The sequence below is a fragment of the Hevea brasiliensis genome, chromosome 9 (genome assembly GCF_030052815.1).
Source record: "Hevea brasiliensis isolate MT/VB/25A 57/8 chromosome 9, ASM3005281v1, whole genome shotgun sequence".
In the NCBI taxonomy this organism is placed as follows: domain Eukaryota; kingdom Viridiplantae; phylum Streptophyta; class Magnoliopsida; order Malpighiales; family Euphorbiaceae; genus Hevea; species Hevea brasiliensis.
Window position 1 is genome coordinate 35,312,872 of NC_079501.1, and position 7,208 is coordinate 35,320,079.

Sequence of the window (7,208 nt, forward strand, 5' to 3'; positions counted from 1 at the left end):
ACTGCTCACTTTACATTGATACTTATGACATTACAGTATTTACATCAAAATAACTACAAGGGTATAAAACAATACCCGTACAGAAAAGGTCAATGAAGTATTCAATATCGATAGCAGCTCACTCTGCTGCTTTCTCCTTGCTCTTATCTGCGACAGCAAAACAAGCTATCGCTGAGCATAAAAATACTCAATGGTGCACAATAAAAATTTAAAATACAACACATAAATCATTCATTATCAAAACATAGTTTAAATATTTCTCAATCACATTTCACAAATTATCAAAGCTCATAATAACATAATTTAGTCAAATAATTTAAGAAACACAGTGTTACCAATTCATATACAACTTAAGCCATGACACAAAATTTTCGATCAATGCTGTGTTGTACACCACGATAAAGCAATCTACAACCCCACTAATCGAAATCAATGAGGAAGGTGGCTAGCTAGCTAATGAGTACTCATCCGATCTACAACCTCAACTGGTAAACCAGAGAGAGAGGAAAATAATCGATCTCACCCCATTAATGGAGGAGGAATAATAAGGCACTGTCATGCTAAGTGTGAATCAAAAATTAATTTCAAACATTTTATTCAAATGATTCGTGAGAAATCCAATAAATTTTCAAAGTCATAATTTCATTCACAAGATGGCAACACAATTCATAATTAACTTCAAATTTTCATAAATCACACTAAATCAATTTTTTAATGACAAAAGGTTCAAAAAAGGATTATTGTGCACAAAACTGATGTGAGTCGCCTCTAGGCCTTGACTCAGTCTCTCAGAGCTTCCAAGTCTTTTTCAGCTGAAACACACAGTTTCATAGTGTTTCAGTACCATAACTTAGCATAAATCCAAAAATAAAATTTACTTCACTTTTACCTAGCTCTAATGTGCTAAATTCGACGTTCTCGAAATATTTGTGTTTCGGGTTACTATTCACTATACTATTCAAGTCAAATTGTTGATTTCTAAGGCTTAATAGGTATGGGAATTCCAACTTCACCCACATACCACATTTTGGTCACCAAACTTGTTGGTTTTGGTCATTTTCTCAACACTTAAGTCTTTTATGAAAAATTGTCAATTTTCAGTTTTTGGTGTCTCGGTTGCACTGTTCCATTAGTCATTTTACTGTTGGAATTTGGCAAAACTTCCTTCATAGAAAATGTTCCTTATTATCTTAAGTTTATTCTCCTTTTTGAATCACTCCAATTGGAGTTTTGTAGCTCAAGTTATATGCAAATTACGTTTACTGTTCATGCTACAGAATTTTGTTTTGGCAGATTATTGATTCCAATTTTGTTCAGCAATTTGATCAAGTTAGGTCCATAATTTGGTCTAATTTTCTTCATATGAAATGTTCTACTATGCCTTAGGTTTCTATCGGTTCAAGAATCACCTAAATCAGAGTTTTCTAGAGAGAGTTATAGCCATTAAAACTTTACTGTTCATATGGTAATCTGCAGTTCTGCAGGTTCAGGTCAATAATTTTGCTCAGTAATTTGATTGGGTTAATGGCATAATTTGGGTTGGTATTCTTCATGAAAGTTTTAGGCCTATATTCCAACTAACCACTGGTAAAATTTCAGGTCATTTTGACCTGCCTAGCTCGAGTTATGACTAAATGAACAAACACTGTTCATTTGGTCAGTTTGTGCAGGGCAGCCTGCAATTTTTCAACTTTAGTCAATTTGTTCACTAGGTTTTAGTCACTTTTTGGGCATGCTTCCTAGATGAAAATTGTGTCATTTAGTGCCTATTTTCATCCCCAATTGGTCCCATATCCATTAGACTAGTAAAATTCTATTTTTGGTCCCTCAAAGTTGACTTTTGGTCATGGTGCATACCCAATCCGAATTTGGCTTTGATTCAAACACTTCTAACACACTTAATTAGGTCACAAATGGCCATTTCTTTCCTTAAACTATGTCAAAGAAATCATTTAGCACTTCTTCACATTTTTGGTCTCTAAACCCTAATGTCCAAAACCCTAATTTCCATGTTAAGCTCATTTCATGCAATTAAACTATATAAACCTCAACTACACCTTCAATCAAGCTTGCCTACCCTTTTAATTGTATCAAAATCCATCAATTTCAAGTTACCTCTAAGCTGGCTAAATTTCATTATATTCCTAAATATGTTGTTTTTATTTTATTTTCATCAATACTAGTTCATTTCAAGTGCAAATTCATGAATATAAGGAGAATTGAGAGGATTCTTGACTAACCTTTAAGGAAGTATTTCCAAAGCTTCAATTCTTCCACTTTTTTCCCTCCTATTCTTCTTTAATCTTCTTTTCTAGGGTAACTTAGAAGCTTTTTAGGGTTTAGGGTTGAAATTTGTGGAGAAGAACTAAGTTTTTCACGTTTTAAAAGCTTGTTAATGGAGGAACCTTGGGAGAGAAAAGTGAGAGAGAGATGAGGACGATTTTTGAAGAAGAAGAAATGATTTTATTTCTTTTTTTATGAATTTTTAAGTCTTATGGAAGACCAAAAATGTAAATAAATAAATTAATTAATTATATTCTTTATGGCATCATGCATGAGGTCATGCATGATGTCATCACCTTTTTGACTTTTTCATTTTTTATTTTCTTTTTTTTATTAGTTTTTTAATTTAATTCTCGATCCCGAAGTTTTCTTTTCTCCGATTTTATTTGACAGTTAGGTCAGGAGTCAGCTCTCAGGGTCAATTGACCAAATTGGCCCTCGCCGGTTCATCCCAGTTTGCAATTAATTCCATATTTCTTTCGGCTCCCTGACCTAATTATTTGACTTTCCCGAGAAGGTCACCCATCGCTGTTACTCTCGACTCGTTTAACTTCTTATGTTCTGTTTTTCTTGTTTATACTTAACTAATTGAACATTACTAATTATTTGTGTTTATAGTTTATCTAGTTATGTTAAGTATGGTTCTAATCCCCTTAATTCTCCGGACCGACACCGGTCATTGGAACAGTGAAATATACCAGGCTATACAAATGAGGGTGTTACAGAAAATTGCTGAAGAAGCTGCTTAGGGTAAGCAGTACCCTAAGCAGACTGTCCAAAATATGAATAACTCTGCTGACTTAGATATTGCTACACCTCATTTTCTATTCACTCTTTGGCTCTTATCTATTTTTAGGGCAACTTTTGAGACCATATAAAAGGATTATTTTCTAGTTTTTTCCACAAGAGGAGACAATAAGAAACAAAAAGGATAGAAAAAATTAAAAATATAGAGAAGGAGGAGGACGCCATCATTTCTGTGGAAGAGGAGCTGCTGCAACCATCTCTGGAAGCTCCAGAAATCAGAGTTTTGGGTTCTTCTACTTGGGTTTTTCTATTTTTAGTCCTCTTATCATGTTTATCTTTACTTTTCTATCAATCTCTCTTGTAAATATCAACATGAGTGAGTAAACTCTTGAGATTTCAGAGTTGAAAAACACGTTTTAGATTAATTTGTGGATTTGGACTGGTTATTTTCATATTTTATATAAATATGAGTTTTGATTCTTTCCTTGTGTGCTTAATTTACTTGCCAAATGTTGGTACCTATTGGGTATTGTGTTAATCTTTGATTGAAGGATCGAAAGGTGAAGATCATTGATAGATAATTAAGGATTAGAACTTAAAATCACCTAGATTTAGAAATAAACTAGGGTTTTGAGAGGATTTAATGATTGGTTACAAAACTTAATGGGTTTTAAATTAATCAAATATCGTACGAAAGTAGGTTTGGTTATCTTAAAACACACTTTGGTTTGCTTGAAAAAGATATCAAAGGAATTTAGAATCAATCACCTTCAAACTCTATTTTCCCTTAAAATTGGAATACCCAAGAGAAATCCCAATTAATTTATGCATGAACCCCCAACTCTGGAATTATTTTTATCATAATTAGACTTTGACTCAAATTACCCGTTATTAATTTAGTTCAATTGCACCTAGATTTAGAATTTATTTGCTTGCTCTTTACCCATTCCAATTAGATTTATCAATTTACTTTGCTCATTTACATTCACCATTTATTCATCAATCATAAGTCCAAATAATCACTTCATTCATAGTTTGGTACTCAAACAGCAAATCCTCGTGGGAACGATACTTGACTTATCACTTTATTACTTGGTATGACCCGTATACTTGTAGATTACACGCATCAAGTTTTTGGCGTCATTGCCGGGGATTTGATTTTTTGTTTTATATTGAACAATTGTTTGTTTGGTTAATTTGGGTATTTTATTTTTAATTTCTTTTACCATTTTACTTTGAGAATTTGTTTATTTTATTTTTCAGGTACTTTTATTTTATGAGAAGGACAAAGAGTGAAGAAATCAATTTATTCTTTGATCCAGAAATAGAAAAGACAACAAGAGCTTTAAGAGCATAAGCTAAGAGGAGAAAAGTTGAATTTAATGCTCAACAACAATAAGAAAGAGCACAAGAACAAGAGCAAAAGCAAGAGCAACCACAAGAAGAAATGGCCAATAACAATAACAACCATTATGTGAAGGATCATGCCTATCCTAATATTGGGGATTTTATGCCAAGTATCACAAGACCAACAGTAGAAGCTAATAATTTTGAATTGAAGCCTACACTGCGTCAGATGGTACAATAATCACAATTTGGGGGAAGTCCAAGTGGAAGTCCATATGTGCATCTAGCACACTTTCTTGAGATCAGTGATATGTTGAAGATAAATGGAGTTTCTGATGATGCAATTCGACTCGGATTATTCCCTTTCTCTTTGAAGGACCGAGCTAGAGAGTGGTTACATTCTTTGCCACTGGGTTCTATCACAACATGGGATGAACTTTCTCAAGCATTTTTAGCTCAATATTTTCCACCAAGCAAGATAGCTAAACTAAGAAATGAGCTGACTTCTTTCAAACCTAGAGATGATGAGAGCTTGTATGAAGCATGGGAGAGATACAAGGATTTGCGAAGGAGATGTCCACATCATGGGATTCTTAAGTGGATGTTTGTTCAACACTTTTACAATGGAGTTTCACCAGCTATTAGAAGTACAATTGATGCATCTTCTAGAGGTGATCTTATGGAGAAATCTGAAGATGAAGCTTTTTCCACTCTAGATAAAATTGCTTATAACAACTACTAGTGGAGTTGTGAGAGGAATGAGATCAAGAAACCAGCTGGTATGTTTGAGCTTGATGCCATGAATATGATTAATGCTAAGTTTGATACTTTGACAAGGAAGATGGACAAGCTAAGCATGAAAGTAGATTCTTCAGTTGGAGGTTCAAGTAATTTAGTAGATGTTGGAGTTGTAAATGTCAACTGTGCAACTGATTTTCCTGCGTTTGGTTAAGATTTTTCAAGTGAGCAAGTGGATTATGTGGGAAACTACAATCAAAGACTAGGCGGTAACCCATTTTCTACAACTTATGATCCAGAATGGAGAAACCACCCCAATTTCTCTTGGGGTGGTAGACAAGGACAACATCAGAATTTTCAATAACCTTCTGGGTATCAACAACATCAAAATTTTCAGCAGAATATAGGTCCTCCTCCTGGAATTCCTAAACCTGAAAATGCATCCACTCCACCACAACCACAATAACCTCCATCACAACAAGCACAACCGGACAAGACAGCTAGATTGGAAGCCATGATTGAGACTCTACTAGTGAGCCATCAAAGTTAACAAGAAATGATTTCTCAATTAGCATCTAAAGTGGATCCAATGGCAACACACAACAAGATGTTGGAGAACCAAATAGCTCAAAAAGCTAGCTCTTCAAACAACAAAGCATTTGAGAAGCTTCCTAGCCAACCAGAAAATTCAAGGAAGCATTGCAAGGCTATTACATTAAGAAGTGGAAAAATATTGGAGAGTGGAGATAAAAAGATTGAAGAGAAAGTTAAAGAAGAGAAAAATAGAGAAGGAGATGAAAAAGCTGAAGTTGAGGTTAGAGTTGAAGTTGAGAAAGAGAGTTCAGTGGAAGAAAAAGGAAGTAAAGAGAGAGAGCGTGAAGAGGAAGAACTTAAATATGTAGCACCTAAAGCCTACATGCCACCTTTACCATTCCCATAAAGGTTCCAGAAAGCAAAGTTGGATAAACAATTTGGGAAGTTTTTGGAGGTATTGAAGTCTTTGCATGTGACTATTCCTTTCACTGATACCTTAGCACAAATGCCTTCATATGCTAAATTTTTGAAGGAGATTTTGTCTAAGAAGAAGAAGTTAGAAGAATTTGAGGCTGTAGCTCTCATAGAAGAAGGTAGTGCTATCTTGCAAAATAAGCTTCCACCTAAACTGAAAGATCCTGGTAGTTTTTCCATACCATGTCACATTGGAGATATCGGTATAGATAAGGCTTTATGTGATCTTGGAGCCAGTGTTAGTCTAATGCCATTGTCTATCTATGAGAAAATGAAGATTGGAGAAATGAAGCCTACCACCACTTCACTATAATTAGCGGATAGGTCTATTAAATTTCTAATTGGGGTGATTGAGAATGTTCCTCTTAAAGTTGGAAAATTCTTCATACCAGTGGACTTTGTAGTATTGGAGATGGAGGAGGATGTACACATTCTTATTATTCTTGGTAGACCTTTCCTTGTTACTTTCAGAGCTGTGATTAATGTAAAGAATGGAAGGCTTACATTAGAAATTGGGGAAGAAAAATTTGAATTTAATTTATTTCAAGCAATGAAAAAGAAAGATGATTAAAATTCAAGCTTGAGAATTGATGTGGTGGATGAAGTGGTTGGAGAAATGTTCAAAAAGCAATATCCTAAAGATCCCTTAGAAGCTTGTTTGGTTCACAATATCAAAAAGGGGGATGAGATTGAAGAAGCTGCAGAATATGCTTAAATTTTGGAAGGAAATTCACCTTTGCCTATGGCTAGTGTTGAGATATTGAAAATTTGAAGCAAGAAATAACTTCACCACCAATGCTTGAAAGAAGTGAAATATCGAAGGTAGAGTTAAAACCTCTTCTAACAAATCTCAAGTATGCTTTTCTTGGTCAAAATTCTACATATCCTGTGATTGTTAGTGCTAAACTGAATGATTGTGAAGTTGAAAAATTATTAAGAGTTCTTAGAGAGTATAGAAGGATAATTGGTTATACCATTGATGATATTAAAGAAATACATCCTTCTGTGTGCATGCATAGAATTTTGTTAGAAAATGATCATAAAGCCTCTAGAGAGTCACAAAGAAGATTGAATCCAAATATGAA

General features: G+C 34.2%; 1 non-coding gene across 1 annotated transcript; it reads right to left on the bottom strand.

Moving 5' to 3' along the window:
- Positions 1–4,861: 4,861 nt before the first annotated feature.
- LOC131183741 (small nucleolar RNA R71) lies at positions 4,862–4,968 on the bottom strand. Its single transcript, XR_009151766.1, has one exon. It is a non-coding gene; the product is annotated as a small nucleolar RNA R71 (small nucleolar RNA).
- Between the last annotated feature and the right edge of the window lie 2,240 nt (positions 4,969–7,208).